Source organism: Protopterus annectens, chromosome 14.part0 (genome assembly GCF_019279795.1).
Source record: "Protopterus annectens isolate FY-2018-M chromosome 14.part0, PAN1.0, whole genome shotgun sequence".
In the NCBI taxonomy this organism is placed as follows: domain Eukaryota; kingdom Metazoa; phylum Chordata; order Ceratodontiformes; family Protopteridae; genus Protopterus; species Protopterus annectens.
In genome coordinates, this window is record NC_056748.1 from 691,690,400 (window position 1) to 691,710,187 (window position 19,788).

Here is a 19,788-nt window from a genome sequence, read left to right on the forward strand (position 1 = left end):
CACTGGGTTTTCTGATATAGGTGTGCTGATGTCTGGTGCTGACAACCTTGTTATTTGTAGTGACTTTGCGTGAGAATCTTGCCTCCACCAACATAACGTAACTCATCTCTCTCTCACTGTAGTAGATTGTTTAAGAAGTAGGTGGTTGTCAGTGAACATGAGGCAATTGCTGCATTGTCACAGGCTGCCCATTTCAACCAAGCTGTCAACCGCGTGAGGGTGCAGATCCATGATTCCAGTTACTTATTGCTGTGGACTAGATGGGGGGGGGGGGTAGTGCCTATATGATTAGGAGTGTTATTTATCTAAGATGAACAGTGCATGTCTACACACAAAGAAGAAGAAGCCATTTTATGTATCTACTGAATATTAAATACACTGGAGTAGGATATATATATATATATATATATATATATATATAGATATATATATATATATATATATATATATATATATATATATATATATATAGATATATATATATATATATATATATATATATACACACACACACACACATACATACATACAATCTTATATATATAAAGTCATGGTTCTAACTGCCTGTGTCTATACTTTGCAAGGTTAAACAGCTGAGTGAGGAGCAGTGCCTAGCAGCACAAGCATCTTATGATAGCCGAGAAATACAAAAAAAAAATTCAAATGAACCCACAGGCTAATAGCAAAACAACACATTTCAACATTCTATAAGCAATCAGAGGCCTAGAAGTTCTTCCTGTACTGTCTCTTGAATTTAAACCAAAATAATTCTGATTCAAGTTACAATAATTGCATACAATTCTGAATCAAATTACAATAATTGCAGATGTACTAGAAAAGCTGTACTATATGAATACTAATTAACTGAATTTGTAAGAAGGGTCTATATACTAGAGCACTAGGGTAAGCAGATTTTAAACGAAATATAGAAAAAGGGTAAACCTTGTAGACAGTACATTGTGCACTAGGCAGTCAGGAAGATAAGAAGAAAGGTAACTTGAAGTCTAGCATTCTAAGGGGAGGAACCTTCCAGTCTGATCCATTAGTTCCCAGCAGTATAAGCAGATGAGATGAGACTGGGAGGAGTTTCCAGTAACAATTTATAGTAAGGGAGGTTAACTCAAGAACAATACAGGTTGGATGGGTGGGCAACAAAAAGAAAGCAAGTTAGTGTGTATCTTTAAACCAGAGAAGTAAGTAACTATAATCTGCTTGATTTATTCAATATTCAGTCGATGTCTCTGTTTTCCAATTCCTGTGGTAATCCCAATTGCAAAAGTCCCTTTGCTATTGTCAGTTGTGCAAGCTATTTAAAGATGTAACCATGAAGTGTTCCCAATCCAGGAAAACCACAATAGCCACCAACAAATCCAAGGCAAAGTGCTATATAGAAATAAAAAAAAACAAGAGCAGGAGAGAGCAACCCAGTCAGCAAAATATTTTATTTTATTTATTTATTTATTTTACATTTGTTGACCGGGCTAGTCTAGCTGGATTAATGTCCATTTTCAGTAGAGGCCCGGGGAGAAAAGCTCCACAGTAAGACATAATTTTACAAACATAGATGTACAGAGGGTGTATTTAAAGACAGATTCTAGTACATAACATTTTCATAAAAGTCTAAAATGACTAGTAGCATCAACAGGAAAAAGTACATTAGATTCTTCTTTTAAACATCCATCCATCGTAGTGGTATTGAGAATTCAAGACTAAAAGAGAAGTAAAGAAACATTAAGAGACTATCTTGTTATAGCTGGCAGGAGAGAGGAAAAGGCATGGAACCAACTAGGATTAGTCAGGGTTAGAACAAGGGCAGAGCCACTGGGAATAAAGCCATGATTTTACATGCTTCTTGAAAGTTGGTAAAGAGGTAGTAGACATAAGTTCACTTGGAAGTTTGTTCCAGATGGGCGCAGTCCAGTTGGAGAACAGACTATCCCCAGCTTTGTTATTGGATTTGTTGGAGGCAGCTAGTAGTTTGGTAGCAGAGCGTAGGGAAGAGATGTTTTTATATGGGGTAATAAGGGAACAGAGTATAGTGATATTAGTGGGTTGATGAAAGATTTTGTGGGTAATGGTCAGTTGCAGAAGTCGTACATGATTTTGTAATTCTAGCCAGCCTAGCTGTTTGAGATTAGAGCAATGATGGGTACGAAATGGGGCTCCTGTTGCAAATCTGGCTATGTTATGGTAAGCTGTTGCTAGTTTGTTGTGGTTACTTTTTGTTAGGTTTGTATAGATTGGAGAGGCATAAAATAGGGTAGAGAGTAGATGGGTCTGTGCTAAAGTAATTCTGGCTGAGGGAGTGAGGAAGGCTTTAATTCTGTAGAGTGATCCAAGTTTTCTATTGACTGACTTGATAGTTAAGCTAACATGGGAATCAAAGTTGAGGTTGTGGTCTATTGTGACACCAAGAAGTTTGGTTGTAGGATCAGGGGATATTATGGTACCATTGTTAGAGAATATATTGAAGGGGAGAGAGAGGATGACTTATGTGATGGAGCGAATATTAATAGTTTAGTCTTTTTTGGATTCAGTAAGAGGCAATGTTGTTGGAACCAGTTTTCGGCTGCTATGAAAGCTTTTTGAGTGATATTTTGAAGGTCATTAATGGAAGAAGCTGATCATATGAGTGTTGAATCATCAGCATATTGAATACAGATTGATTGAGGAAGGGACTTATCTAGGTTGTTTATGAAAATAGAAAAGAGGAGAGGTCCAAGAATTGAGCCTTGTGGTACACCTATTTTGATAGGAAGAAGAGATGATAAGTGATTTTCCCATCGCACTGCTTGTTGTCTTTTATTTAAGTAGGAATCGAACCACTGGATTGCCTGAGCGTCCAAGGCAAGAGATTTCAAGATGCTAAGTAAGAGAGTGTGATTAACCATATCAAAGGCTTTAGAGAGGTCTAGGAATAGAGCAGATGACAGTAAGTTATTATTCCGATTTCTATTAATATGGTCAGTGAAAGACAAGAGTGCAGTAGTAGTAGTGTGATGAGGTCTAAAACCATGTTGACTGTCTGCAAGGAGATTGTTTTGGAGGAGGTGATTAAGTAATTGCCTATGTATGCATCTTTCCATGATTTTTGCTAAAGGGGAAAGTAAGGCTATGGGACGGAAGTTAGAGAGGTCATTTAAGTTGCCACCTTTATGTAATGGGATGATATGAGAGACTTTCCAAAGGATTGGGATACAGCCTTCTGTTATGGTACGATTGATTAGAATAGAGACAGGGAAGGCCAGTGGTTTGGCTGCAATCTGTAGGTATTCGGCTGGAATGAGGTCAGCTGAAGGGGTGCAAGGTTTTAGCTTGGTAAGTAATTTATGAATAAGATCTGTTGAGACTGGTTGTAGTTTAAATGAGGGAGGATTATTGTTTAGGGAGTTGGGTGCTTGTGTGGATGGTGGGGATAGGGATGAAGCTAGGGAAGTAACAGTATCTTTGAAAAATGAGTTAAATGCATCAGCAATTTGAATTGGGGAAGTCTGAGTGAGGTTTGAGGGTGTAGGTGTTTTGGAGTTACCTGGGTGCAGTAATTTGTTGATGCCACTCCAGAATTTTTTGGGGTTTTGATGTTGTGCATTTTGGACTTTTGAGTAGTAATTTCTTTTATCAGTGACTATCAGTTTCTTTGTTTGATTTCTAAGTTGTTTAAAGGTCACATGGTCATCTGGGTTTTTGGTAGCTCTCCATTTGTCCCATGTTCTATTTCTATGTAACATTTTCTGTTTGGTTTCTTTGGATAGCCAAGGAGCAGGCTTTGTTTTGGTTCTTGTTACTCTTGTAGGGGCATGGTGGTCAAGGATTTGAATGAATGTCTTGTTAAAGTAAGAGACAGCTTCATCTAGAGGCAAATATTTCAGAGGAGACCAGTTGCAAGCTTTTAGCTCTAATAGGAAGTTGTGTATGTTGAAGTTAGTTTTGTTCCTATTAGTTCTGAGTTGAGTATTGGTGGGGATGGGGCTTTTTTGTCGGTTGATAAAAGTGATTTGATGGTCACTGATATTATCAGGTAGTGTACCTGTGATACAACACATAGGGTTAGTGTTAACTAGGATCCAGTCCAGGATACTCTGTTTGGAACTGGTTTTATTAATACGGGTTGGGATGGTAATAGTCTGAGTAAAGCCATAGAGGTTGATGTGAGAGGTTGGAAATTGGGAAATACAACAGTTCCAATCAATATTAAAGTCACCTAATAGTATAGTTTCCTGAGGGAAAGAGGTTGAGAGCCAGTTCAGTAGGTTTTCTAGGCTAATGATATTATTACCTGGAGGGATATAACCGCAAATTATGTAAATGGATTTATTTTTATTAATTTCTAGTTTGGTGATTAAGATTTCACTGTTGTTGAGTGAAGGTGGTGTAGACTCTACTAAGGTAACTAATAGTTCAGTTTTGTAGAGTATTGCTACTCCTCCGCCCTTTTTGATCTGACGATCAAGTCTTATGATGTTATAACCTGGTGGTAGTATGTCATTGTTCTTGGTGTCTACTTTTAGCCAGGTTTCAGTTAGGCATAGGATATAAAAGGAGTAGAGGTCTAGGAGAGCATGTAGTTGGGTTATTTTATTGTTTAGGCTCCGAATATTGAGATGAGCAATCTGGAGAGTATTGGTCTTGGTTATAGGATTAATAAGATCAGTAGGGTTGTTAGTTGACATAATGGGTTGGTCATGGTTTGGGCCAGGATTAGGGTGAATGTTGCCATAAAGGCATAGTAGTTGTTGGTGACTATGTGTGTTTATGGGATGTCTTGAAGAAATTGTCAAAGGTTTCCAGTTTTGGAAAAATTTGATATGAACTGTTCTGTGGTAGTGAGGTGAGAGGTAGGGGGATGTTGATGTTATGTTGCTGTGAACTAGAGGTGTGTTTATAAGGTGGGTAGTGGCCTGTTTTAGTGTTGGATGGGATAGAAATACTTTTCTGTTTTCAAGGTAGGTGAGGGAGTAAGAGATGAGGAGTGTGTTTAGCAGTATGAAGGAGTAGAGTAGGATGCAATAAATCAGATAAAACCAGACATACAGGCCTTTAAAGCAAAACCCCCTTGCCATTGAGGCTGTGAATTACTGCTTTGGTCTACTTAGCTTGTTTTAACAAAGTTATTTTAGCTAAACAAAATAATTTATTTACTGAAAATTCAACAGAACTGTAACGAGCCACAGAAATTTCAATGGAGCTGTAATAAGCCAGTGATGGAATCAGACTGAAAAGCTTATAGCACAAAGTAATCCACTTATAACAACATGCTTTAAAAATGATTAAGTGCAATATAGTTGCTTAATTTTCTGGTGTATAGATCCTCAGTGGCTTGATTTATTTTTGTTTAAAAATATAAGCATGCCAAATTCAAGCTATGCATATCTCAGGTTGCATTTTCATGCAACACATGGGTGGCCTAATGGTTAAGGTGCTTGCCTTGCAAACACAAGGTGCAGGGTTTGAGACTTACAGGGGGATAATTGGCTAGGCTTAAAATGGCTTGCAAGGGCAATTAGGCTAGTATGAACATCAGGAAGAGTTTTTTTCCCTCAATGCACTCTTAATCTTACTGTATCGGCATTCAGTCTTACCATTGTATTCTGCATTTTGCTGTGCACTCATTTTATGTGTAATATTTTTGATTGAAAGACCATGATGATGCATTTTCTAATTTTTGAGTTCGGGCCATGGCTGAAAAGGGTCAGTAGACTAGTCTACTTACCTGGTAAACAAATAGTAGATAAATAAATAAATAAAAACAAATAACCATCCAGGCAAGCTTCATTCAACCCAGATAAATAAATAGCTAACTTTATTTGCCAACTCATTTCTTTTTGTTTAAAACAGGAGGAGAAATTGCATTAACTTAATTTGACAAATCATTGCTTTTTGTTTTAACATTGCATCAAAATTTCCAAATTAATATTCTCTTTCACTAATCCCATAACACCAAAAATAAGTTTTTCTAAACTTGAAAACGTATCAAGTATTTATGTAGGCATTGGACACCAAGTTATTTTTATGTCACTTACATATTCAAGGATCATTATTTTTCTAACAGAAAATCAATTACACATGGTAAGTAAGGCTAGGCAAAATATCTCTTCAGAATTACAAGTGTAACGTCCCTGCAGACAAAAGATTTTATTCCTACCATTTAAAAAGATGTTCTTAGTATTGTCAATGAATATATAAAATTCACAGGCAGAAGTCCCAGAATTGTTTTATAATATTTGCTGACCCACCTTTGTCAAATATATATTTCAAACTGTTGTTCTTGTCAATAAATAGTAGACCTTCCCCCCTAGACTTTACATAATTTTAGATTTCAATTAACAGTGTTCCAAATATATGCTATAAACTGTTCAATAGAATTAACAGCTGCACTATAGCATAACAGACAAGCTAAGTTTTGGGGCATAATTTTCAAAATGTATATTTTTATTTCTGTTTGTTGACCAGAGAAGCTCAACTTGGCAGAGCCCATTTTTAGTGGAGGCCTAGGGGAGAAAAGCTCCATCACAGTATGTTTATATTAGCAAGCGAATTTCAGACACTTCTCAAAAAAAAGTTAAATTTCTCTGAAAAAACAAACATAAATACAAGACAGATATATACAATAAAATATGTACATCAACATATATAAGTCTATATATTTCTGGTATGTGTAAAATCTTGCAAGCAGTAAATGGATTTATATTGTAGAAGGGAAAACATTGTAAAGACATTTAGTGTTGTTACACTTCAGTGCAGACAGGTTTGTAAAGCATTTGAGATATAATGAAGAGTATAGTTGAGAAATAAGTTATAAAATGATGTGGAATTGAAGGTATTAGTATTGTATAGGAGGATAGTGGTAACAGCATTTGTGTAAGAGAGCATGGCATAGGATTAGTTCTGTCCAGGCTGCCTGTTCTTAATTGGTGTATCGAAGGTTTATACCTTAGGTATATAGAGAATACTTGAGAGGGATAGAGCAGTGAATGCGAGCAGTTAGGGAAAAAAAATGGATGAAAGGTAGTGTTTAACAGAGGGCTGCAGGAGGGAAAGTTGTTAGGGTATAATGCTTTAAATACAGGAGGGGAACATTATTGATAAGTAATATAGCAATAACCCACGCCTGGGTGTGGGTAATGCGGGATTTAACCATGGTTGGCGTGGTTTGGTCCCGAGGGACCAAACAAAGACAACCGTGGTTAAATCCCGCATTACCCACACCCAGAAGTGGGTTATTGCTATATAATGACATTATTTAAGAAAAGAAATAATTACTTTTCTTAAATAATGGCATTGTATACGCTCTTTGCTGCCCTTCCGCAGCTGTCTGGTATTCCGCGGCAGTTCTGATGTACTGCACATGCCTACGCAGTACATCAGAGCTGTGGGCAAAAGCAACGGAGAACGCAAGATCTCTGTTGCTTTTATTAGCTATAGTTAAATGGGTTTAGCATAGCGAGACAGCTTTAAAATAAGCAACGGAGATCTCCGTTACTTATTTTAAAGCTGTCTCGCCATGTTAAACCCATTTAACATAGCAAGACAGGTTTAAAGCAACGGAGATCGCAAGATCTCCGTTGCTTTTTACACACTGTGTCGCTATGTTAAAGGAGTTTAACATAGCGAGACAGCTTTAAAAAAAGCAACGGAGATTTGCGTTGCTTTTTTTAAACCTGTGTCGCTATGTTAAACTCTTTTAACATAGCGAGACAGTGTTTTATACTAATGGAAAAAGTCCGGGTGACCGGACCTTTTTCCGTTAGTATATTGAGGGATTTACAATGGGCACGCTGGTTGGGCTGGCCAATCAGCGTGCATGTTTTAGAGGAAGAATTGTATAATAGGAAGTTTATGTTTTCACTAGAGCTCTCAGCCTCGAGATGAACATGAGTATGACCAAGACTGGGTACGGTATTGTTTGAGCTGGATCTTATAGCTTGGGAGTTTGTTGACCACTTTACTAGTAAAGGAATGGTGATCTAAAATTTGGAGCTGTAACAGGAATATGATGAGTCCCCTAATGATTATTTACTTTACTGGTGCTTAATAGAAATCTATCACCAAAACAGAGGTCTCTTGAGGGAGTGTAGGGTATTAGCATATTTTTAATGCAGGGCATTTTTCAGGATAATATATCAGTTTATGTGCCATAATTAGCTGAGAGTATGTTAGGTTGTTAACCTCTAGCCAGTTTATTTGTTTTAAAGGTTGTCTGTGGTGACTTTGTGCTACAGTGTTCGTAGCAAAATTGTCTTCTTTCTTGTAACAGGCAGCTAGTTTGACTTTTGGTGTAGAGCTTAGGTTTGTAAGGATAAATGAGGCATATAATGGGGTTGGAAGCAAATAGGATGAGGGTAGGGTTTTCCTTCCTGGGTCTGTAAGGAATTGTTTTGCCCTGTAAAGGGAGCAAAGTTTCTGCTGCATCTTTTTAATTATTTGAAGAATCTGTTGATCAAATTTAAGATTGTCACCTTTTGCAAAGCCCAGTGATTTAGTGTGTGATACTGCTACAATTTTAGTATTAGTTGCAGGTGTAACCAAACATTATTGTTTTTGATTGAGATAATGTTTTAAGGTAAAGAGCATCAGTTTTGTTTTACTGAGACTGAGGAGCAGGTTTGAATTTTTCAGTCAGGTTTTGATTGAAGAGAAATAAATTTGATTTCTTGGAGTTGGATATTTTGGAGGCTGTAAATATTAAAGTTGAATTTTCTCCTTATGCACTATATTTGCTTGGTCTATGGAAGTGAAAGTCACTTTAGGATGTTAAATAAACTGGGGTGGGACTCTAGTATTATAGTGAGTTATGATAATAAATTAAAAGGACCATCTGAACATGACAGACATCAGCTTTTACATTTCTTGCACTACAAACGAGCAAGCTGTTCTGCTGGAACCTCTTCATGAATGGATGAAAAGAATGCACTCCTCTACAGAAACAGTAACCAGTCTTGGCCGAGGAATAACATTTGTTTTGGCAGTGTATGACACAAGCATTTACTTTTTGTACTAATGTTACCTACAATGTTTTGGAAATCACCTAATATACCTAGAAACTTAGTGATTAATGAATAATGATCAAGGGAAACCAAATGTCTCCATGATGTTAAACTGAGGACTGCTACTATTTGTTTTATTCATTTGTTAACTGGGTAGGTTAATTGGTCTATCTCAGACTCTTTTCAGATATGAAGACTATAAGGGCATGGGTAAATTTTAAACATTCTCCATTCTACCTTAATTGCCTAGGCTGTCTGGCTGACATGCATTATTTTGCACATACAGGAGCATTTTTATCACCTTGGACTGGAGTGATCTGTGCAGTTTTTTTTTTTTTTTTTTTTTTTTTGTTTATGGATTTATTTGTGAAAATTTAAACATAATTAGATAGTTTCTGGACTTTAGCAGTGAGGCACTGTAAATATATATAATCATGTTTTAGACATTGTGAGTATTACACATTTTTACTTTTTGCAGTTATTGGTGTTGTTTTGGGATGTGCAGCTCTTTCTAAACACAAATTAGAAAAGAATGGACAGGTGGGGATCTTTCTGCCATGGTTAATGACAGTTCTTTATGCAGTGAGATGGAAGGTCTTCACAGATGTCCTTCTAGACAAATGTACTGATGGTTGTTATATCTGAGGATGGTAAAAACACTGTGCAGGTGCCAGCATAGTGTCTTTACCACTGTGTAGGTGCCAGCATATAGGCTGATAGTGGTCATTAGCATCAGTACTGGCTGCTAGACTGGTAATGTTATTACTAGAATTAGTAAAGGCCAGTCAGTGTGGATTCATTCATGCCCATCAGACTCAGGATAATATGAACAAATTCCTTTTGGTTATGTAGCAGGCCTTTAAGTAGAAGAGTTTGTTAATGGCACTTAGTTTGGATGTAGGATCAACTGGCCTTTATCTCTGAGGTCCTTCATAAGAGCTTGTGACTGTGTTGCAGAGATTGTGTGAGAGAGGGGCCAGGAACTAGGTGGAAATGTTTGGCAAAGCAGTTCAAACTGTGGATAGGGACAAGGCAAGGCTTTCCACTCAACTGTTGTTTGTCCTGTCCCTATAATCATTGGTAAAGGCATTAATAAATGCCAAAATAGTAGGGATAGAGTTGGGTTGAGAGGAACAGAAGATTACCATGCTCTTTGATGTTCTTATGATTATTTTGGAGATCCAGACCAAGATCTGTGTGAATTCCACAGTGTCATGGCAGAGTCTAAGAAACTGGTTATAAACTGAATAAAGATAAGACAAAGGCTTGGAGGATACATTAGTCACCTTGAAAGGGTAAGGCAGCTACTTCATGTAGACTGTGACCAACAGGAGATGAAGCACCTAGGAGTACAACTGAACCCTAACTTATATCGTAGCTTCAGTTCTTCCTGTAGATTTATAGGTTCATAGGTTCATAGGTAGGTAGGTACTAGGCTATCGGCCCAAGGGCCTACGTAAGCCTAGCCAACAAGGTTCCCTGGCTTACGCCACCCAAGAAAGTTGTTATAAGTACCAGGATGTTAAAGAAACTGGGTCAGGACTCTAATATTATAGTGAGTTCATAGGTTGATACTGGGCTATCTTCCCTAGGAAATTTACAAGCCTAGCCAGAGTGTGTTTGGCTTTCGCCATCCTTCTTAGATTAGTTGACTGTGCCTCTGTATAGTAGGTCACAGAAGATAGCCCAGTTAAGGTTAGTTTACTGTGCCTCTGTCTAGCAGTGACACAGAAGAGATCCCAGGGGTAAATTTACGATCTCCCATCCAAACGTCAAGATTCTTCTTGAAGAGGGTCATTGAGGGGCTCTGTCTGACATGGATTAAAATTGGATGAACCTCCCATTTCATAAGTTAGTACTAAGCTAACTGACCTTGCAAACCATTTTAAGCCTAGCCAATTATCCCTTGTGAGACTCAAACCCTGCACCTTGTGCTTGCAAGGTAAACACCTTAACCATTAGGCCACAGTCTTGTGTCTGATTGTTATGATAATAAGTTAAAAGGACCATCTGAACATGCCGTGCTTATGGAAGCTAAGTGTAGAAAGATACTGGAAAAGTGAAAGGTGCTTCTCCTGGAGTATCCTTTGAGGATGCCAGCAGTAATTATCTCCTTTTTGTCATATTTTGCTCAGTAAGTTTCATATTTAGTTCTGGAATTAATAATTGGAGACCTGTAATTGAGAATTATTGTTTGTTCAGGTTGTGAGGTGCCCTAGAGTGTTTTCCCAGAAGCTCTATGTAAATAGAACATGGCATACATATGGTAGTTCCAAAAAATTATATCATTGCTCAATACAAGTAAGTTTTATATTGAGGGAAACTTGTTTATAACACAATGTGGAAATCATTACTGTTGGGAACAATGCATGACAGTCATTCTTGAAAACTCTTAAGGATATTTTTGGAACCTGGGAGTAATAATTACGTAAGTGGGCTCCCCAGTTCACTAGGGCACTAGACATTGATCTACTAGGGAGTTGAAATTTTGGAGTCAGTTAATGGACAAAGAAACAGGACAGATATTCTTATAGTAGGAAACAGAAGGGGAGTCTATGCTAGGAAATGTTTCAGTATTTGCAAGTTCTTGAGTATTTGACCTACATATTGGCAGAGATGGGTTGACAGGGTCTGGTGCCATCACAAGTGTGTGTGTGTGTGTGTGTGTGTGTGTGTGTGTGTGTGTGTGTGTGTGTGTGTGTGTGTGTGTGTGTGTGTGTCTGACTGAAAGTTATGCAGGAAATGTCTGTTTCCAGAGAGGATCATTGTGGTATATTTGACAGACCCAATGTCCTTGGTGTGGGGGCAATGGGAAGAATGTAGTCCAGATTCCACTGAAACATAAGAGATTAATAGCGGTATCTCTTTATCTACCCAACCATCTACTCACACATCACAACAGTGTTTTCCCCTTCTGTTTTGCCCAGAAATTGTAGTTTATTTGGCTGTTTGGGCAGTTTTCCATCTCTTTCAACTTGCTGGCTTAAAAGCCTACGTTTGTACTTGTTCCCCACCTTTCCTGTAACTAGTCTAGTCCTGGTACAGATTTGCTGTATCCAGGACTCTTTGTAAGCTTCTGAGCCCCCCCAAGCCTTTCTGTGTTGGAGGGAAGCCTTCTAGCTTATCAGTGGGAGTGGTAAGCATTAGGTAGCCTATCTACCACAAGAGGAGTGGTTCCTGGCCCAGAAATTGTAGCTATTGGCTGTTTGGGAAGTTTTTTCCATCTCTTTCAATGTTCTGGTTTAAAAGCCACACTTACGCTTGTTTCCCACCTTTCCTGTAACTAGCCTAGTCCAGATACAGAGTTGCTATATCCAGGACTGTTAATAAGCTTCTGAGCCCCGCAAGCCTTTCTGTGTTGGAGGAAAGCCTTCTAGATTATCAGTGGGAGTGGTAAGCACTAGGTAGCCTGTCTACAATGCGAGGAGAAGTTCTTGGCCCAGAAATTGTAGTTTATTGACCATTTGGACAGTTTGTCCGTCTCTTTCAACTTTCTGGTTTAAAAGACCACATCTGCGCTTGTTTCCCATCTTTCCTGTAACTAGCCTACTGGGTAGCACTAGAACGCCTTAAACTGATACAAGTCTTCTAGCTTAAAAGAGAGACTTTGGAGTGATTAAGTATCAGTTTTCTGTACTTTCTTGCTGTGCTTAACTGTTTTCCGCCTAAACGCAGATTTTCCAGTGTTTATTGTGATTTAAAAGCTTGTTTTTTTCACATAGTGTACTTATTTGACTGTCTGCAGTTTTAAAAAGTTGTTTTTTATTTCAATAATTTGTTTAACTGTTGTAGGCTACACACTAAAGTGTGATAGCCTTTTCTGATCATTTGTAGTCGTTTAAAGCTGTTTTAAGTGTATTTTTTTGCCTTATCTTTTTAAAAAAAAAAAAATTCCTTATTTCCCACCTTTCTACGCTAGTATAGTCCAGTTTTCAGGCTAATGCTGAATTCAGGGCTGTGATACTAGTTTCTGAGTTGCCCATACCTTACTTGGATAGAAGGAAGTTTCTCTGTTCACCTGTGAGAGAGGGAAGCTTTGAGCAAACTATCTGTCCCTGGAGGAGTGGTTCCAACCCAGGTTAGTAGTTTATTGGCCATTTTGGGCTAATTTCTATGTCGTTCATTTCCCTGCTATAAAAACCGCATTTGCACGGTTTTGCACACCAGGCAGTGCCAGTTAGCTACAGTTAAATTATTCCTGGCTCCACTAAGTCTCCTCTTCAGTTTTTCCCTTGAAACTAGTCTAACTCTCAACATAAGCACTCAAAAAGCATCTTACAGCCCAGCACTTGCTCAAACCTAATAGCAAGCACTAATATACCCTGACACTGATTGCCCAGCAGGGCAAGGCTCTTTATTCACCCCGCACCAACCAAGTGACTAAGCAGCTCACCCTACTATTCAGGCATGACCAAAGGGCAACTTCAGGTGCACTCTGCAGTCCAGCTGGTGAATCTGGGTATCCTGAGGCAATGTTACAACTGCCTCATGTACACAGACAACCCTCTCCTCCTACCACAAAACACTAACATATGCGAGAGATGCAATTATACAGCCAAACTGGAAGCTAAGCTGTCTCCACCCAAGACTGAAACAGACAGTCAAGAGGAGAAGGTTAACACATGCACCACAACTCCAGCCATACACAGACCTACTAAAACAGCACTGGCAAAAAATACACATAAATACATGAAATCATACTCAGAGGCTCTAAATAAAAACCTGCAAAAGCATCAGAGACCTCCAAAGCGGACACCCAAACAACCAAACCAGACAACACATAAAACACAAAATCAGTGTGCCACACAATCACAGCCCTTAAGGCGAAATAACATACTTAACACACTAGTAATAGGTGACTATAGTCAGGCACACTGACGTCCCACTCACTAGGCTGGGCAAGCAGAAGGTTACTGTTAGCTGCCTGTCAGGAGCCAGAATCCACCACATAACATAAGCACTCAGGTCACTTCAGAACAAGTACAAATATGACTCTGTCATTGTTCATGTTGGTGTGAATGACCTGAGACGTACCTCCCTGGACTACATGAAAAGAGATATGGAAGAGCTCTCTGATCATGTAGCCCAGGCTGGTATGACCCTGCCCTCACCAAGAATGATACCTCAGTATAAAGAAAAAATTATCAATTTCAACAATGAGCTAAGCTTCTGGTGTTATTCAAAGAGGACCCAGTGTCTATCAGCCTGGGATGACATGCTCGACAAGCTGCATTGCTTCGCAAGAGACGGCTTGCACCTGTCACCCCTAGGCTTTTGAATACTGCCCAAGGCTATTGCTGCCCCCATAGTACCTTTTTTAGGCAAGGTTCAAAAGTCAAACCCACCTCCGTAAACAGCACAATTAACAAAAAACTGAGGATTATGCTACTCAATGCCAGGAGTTTAAATCTCAAAATGCATGCTCTTGAAGCACTCCTCAGTATGGAGAACATCGACATCTGTGCAGTAACTGAAACCTGATTCAAGGCTCCAGAGAGCACCCCAGCACTACCAGGCTACAACTCATACCACAAATTTCGGCCACAGAACACGGACCGAAACACAAAAGGAGGGGCTGTATCCACATTCATCAAGGATACCTACACCTCCAGGTTAGTGGCGCAGCATGATACCTCTGAGATCATCCATGTGCAACTAACATCGGGCAAATCTGCAGTGCAAATTGTGGCCTGCTACAGATCACCCTCCATGACCCAGGACCACCACTACACCTTTCTGGAGACACTGGAAAACATGAAGGTCCTACTGAACACTCTGATATTGGGCGATTTCAATTACCCTACCATTCAGTGGGAAAACTACTAGAGTACAAATTCCCATGCCCAGTGTTTCCTGGAATTCATCAACTCAAATGCCCTGGATCAGCTGGTAAACTCCCCTACCAGAAGTGAAAACATATTGGACCTGGTCATCACCAACATGGGCGACAGGTGTTCCTCACCGGAGATCAATGGGACCAGATGGTGTCCCAGGCTGCGTCTTGCACGAACTACAGAAAGAACTAACCCCCCCACCTAAACACGCTGTTCAACCTCAGCCTCTCCACAGGCTACATGCCCATAGAATGGTGCACAGCAATGGTTATTCCTCTCCACAAAGGAGGGGCCACAACAAACCCTGGTAACTATCGCCCCATAAACCTGACTACCCTGGTCTGCAAGGTTATGGAGTGCATCATCATGGAACTCATTAACAAAGACATTGGGAACCTCCAAACACTTGACCTGACCCAGTTTGTCTTTGTTAAGGGCAGATCATGCCTACTAAACCTGGTTGACTTCTTCGAGACAGTCACCAAGGCCATATACGAGGGAAAGGTGGTTCACACAGCCTACCTTGACCTTGCTAAGGCTTTTGACAGCATTCCCCACTCGGGTATTACAGAAACACTCACCAGCCTGAACATAAACCCCTATGTCACGAGATGGGTTGCCAAATGGCTTACAGACAGAACTCACCCGGTAAGAATAGCAGGCTGCAGGTCCTTTTCTAAACCAGTCACAAGTGGTGTCCTGCAAGGCTTGGTCCTGGGACCCCCTACTGTTCGGCATATACTTCTCAGAAGTACAGGCAAACACAGGAGGACTACGGCTAACCAAGTCTGCTGATGACTGTAAACTGGGAGCCATAATTGACTCCAGCTGACACGGACATCCTCCAAAAGGGCCTTACTGAGACGGACACCTGATGTCAAAGTCATGGCCTCAAGTTAAATGACAAAAAATGCATAGTCATTCCATTTGGGAAAAACAAAACACCCATGAATTACCACATAGGTGGCAGCTCCTTAATACAGAAGAGGTAATAAGAGATCTGGGGACCCAGGTAGATAGTAATCTCTCCTTTGACAATCATATTGCCAAAGTAGTTAGGAAATCCTTCTATGTGGCCCATCTAATTATTAAAGGGTTCACATCTAGAAATAAAGAGGTTATAGTGCCCCTCTACTCGTCAGTCATTAGATACATTATAAAGTACAATGCCCCATTTGGGATGTACCTCACAAGACACTTCCAACAGCTGGAAAGACCACAAAAGTACCTCACCAAGAGGATTACTGGTCTCAAACATATGTCCTATGCAGCCTGACTGAAAAAACTCTGGCTGTACTCAGTGGCATATTGCTTACTCAGAGATGATCTCTGCCTGACTTACAAAGCCATGTCCAATTCAGAATTGATGGACATGCTCCACCTAAAGAAATCCAAGTCACTGCGAGCCACGCGCTCTAGTGAGCTAAACCTCGCCACAACAATAAACAGAACATGCAGGGGGGATAGATTCCTGTCAGAGACTCCCCATGCTTTGAAACAAAATTCCAAATTACATCAGGCAGAGCCCCTCACTAACACTCTTCAAGAGAAACCTTGACGAGTGGATGGGTAACAGAAAATACACCCCTGGGATCACTTCATTGGCTCTGCTTGACAGAGGATAAGTTAATTAATCAATGGGGCAGCGAAAGCTGACACACTCTGGCTAGGCTTATAAATGCCCTCAGGTAGATAGCCTACTACCTGCCTATGAACCTATGTAAGCCAATCCTCCGTCTCTCCTTATAAAATTCCTCTTCATCACAACTAGCTCTAAAATGTCACGCCTGTTTGTATCTTTACCACCAAAAAACTCACTAATGTTTTCTCTATTACCTCTGATGCTTGTTTTCTACCACCTCACCACCTATGAAAACCAGTACTAGGATGGTTTTACCTAGGATTCCATTACCCAAAATGTCAAACCACCTCCCCAATATCTTCAAATATAACTGCTCACTTAAAAGTTCCACTAACAACTAATCCCCTACATCCTATAATCTATTACCCCCATTAGATACAAAAATAACAATTCCAGAACTAAACGCTATCAAAAACTAATAAATAAATTTTAAGGCTCATAGTCAGTCTATGCTACAAACTAATAATGGATGGTGACATTCACCTAAACCCTGGCCCATCTTCACCTGGGAACATTGACTTCCATTATACCCCACTGCCAAACAACTTCTTAGCAGGCCCCCTGGTTCACTTCTGGCACTTCACTTAAATACCAGAAGCATAAATAATAAAGTCCACAACCTGCATGTCTTCATAGCAGTATATACTGCTGACATATTATCTCTTACAGAAACCTGGCTAAAACCTGCAACTGCTGACAATGAGATACTACCACCTGGGTACAACATACTTAGACTAGACCGGACTATTAGGAAGGGAGGAGGAGTAGCTATACTTTATAAAAATACACTAAATGTTACTAGAGATTCCCCGCAATCACCTCTATTCAGTATTGTAGAAATTTTTATTACCAAATTATGAATAAATAACCACAAAAGCATAAACATTATTTGTGTCTACATTCCCCCAGGCAACAATACAAACACCCTAGAAGATATTTTCCACTGGTTATCCAATACCTACCCTGAAGAATCCCTCATTCTTGGAGACTTCAATATAGATTGGAAGACCTGCTCCTCAGTAACCCCAACCACCCGCATAAATCTATATGGGCTTACATGAATAATATCCTCTCCCACTAGAATTAGTAAACCCTCTAACAAAAAAGTATCATAGACTGGATACTTATCAGTAGTCATCCCCATATGTACAAGTCTGGGTCACTCCCTGATGACCTAAGTGATCACTCTCCAACCTTCATTATTAAGTACAAAGCTGATAATCCCCACCAACCCACATACAAAACAATCAAAAACAATAAGAACTTCAACCCCACCAACTTCCAAAATGAACTTAAATTATGCAACTGGACAATCCTAAACCAACTGCCACGTGAGGATGCTGTTGTTACTTTAATACTAAATTCCTTACCATCCTTAATTCTCATGCTCCTGCACGTATGAACCTATAAATATTGTGGGTAGAAATATCCGGGGAATTGTTTGTACAGGCCCTAGGGCCAATAGCCTAGTACCAACCTAAGAACCTACTATTAGAACTAAAACAAAAATTGCACCATGGCTTACAAAAGATACCAGAATAAAACTCAAACTTAGAAATAAAGCCTGGGCCATCTGGTGAACAGCTAAAGCTCCTCTAGACCAACTGAGATATTGTCAGCTTAGGAATGACTCAAAAAATCCATTCTACTTGATAAAAAAAAAAACTACTACTATAATCTTCAATAAAAACAAACTCCAAAAGTTCTGAGCAGGTCTAAGCAGGCTTCTTCATCCAGGTCAAACTACTATGCCAGCTCCTTCCACATCTACCCAAAATCTCCCAGAGGACATTGCTAATACTTTTAATAGTTTTTTCACCGAGACTATCCAGACCCTTGCCAGTCTATTAACTCTCATATGCTCTAATTCCCTCACAGCTACACCTTCTACTCAACTCTCCTTTAGCTTCCAACCAGTCTCAGCCTCACTTATCAGATCCTTTATTAACAAATTAAAACCAACCACCCTAGCTGCAGACCTCCTCCCCACAGAATACTTACAAAAAGCTGCAGATGCCATAGCATTCCCCATATCCATTTTGATCAGTAGAACCATAACAGAAACTCCATCCCCTCCATCTGGAAAACATCTCATGTTATACCACTCTATAAAGGTGGCAGTTCCACAGAACTGTCCAGTTATAGACCCATTGCCATTCTCTCCCCACTGGCCAAAAATAATGGAGAAGTGCATCCATAAACAACGTTTGCACTATTTCATTCAGAACAATCTGTTGGCTAACTCTCAGCATGGCTTCAGGCCATATCACAGCACTACCTCTGCTCTCCTTTCTTTCTCCAATGCCATAAACCATAACAGAAATAACAACAAACTATCCTCAGCCATCTTTCTTGACCTTTCCAAAGCTTTTGATATTGTTAACCACCAACTACTCATCCATACTCTCAAAACCATATCCCTTGATAACCATGCTATTCAATGGTTCTGTTCCTATCTGAGTAGTAGATGTCAGGCTGTTGTATGGCAGAATAAATTATCCATCCTGCTACCTGTCACCCTTGGATTTCCCCAGGCTCTATTTTAGGTCGCCTTCTATTTTCAGTCTTTATTAATGATCTCTACACTATCATCCCAGATGCGACATGTATCCAATATGCTGATGACTCTACTTTAATCTGCTCAGCCTCTTCCCTGACAGACCTGCTGACCTTATCCCAGAAAACATTCAGTACAACCAAAAATTAGCACTCTAATGTCATTGTCTGATTCTGAACTCTCACAAAACTAAGCTACTACTCTTCTTCCCCACTCGTAGGTCCACCCCACTCTCCTTTACTGTAAGATCTAACAATGGTACCATTATTTCCCCTGATGCTCATACCAAGCTCTTAGGGGTACTTGCAGATAACAGCCTCAAATTTGCTATGCATATCAATCAAACTATTAAAACTATTAATAAAAAATTAGGCTCACTGTATAAAAATAAACCTTTCCTAACTGATAGCAAGGACTGCCATTTCCCGCACTCGCCTACTCCCAACTCTTCTATATGCCTCCTCTATTCTAACCAACTTGAACAAATCTGAACTTAGCAAACTTTCAAGCTGTTACAACCACATTGCCAGATTTGCTACTGGCTCTACGTATCACACACATCACAGCTAAAACCTTAGTCTGCTAGGGTGGCTAGAATTCCCCAACTTACTTCAGTATAATCAGCACATAGTAGCACACAAAGTCCTCAACCAACCTGAAAAACTCCTGGACTTAAAAAACATATTAATTCCTACAATAACTCCAGGTCACTGTTCATCTAACAAACTGCTAGTTCATATTAATTCCTACAATAACTCCAGGTCACTTTGT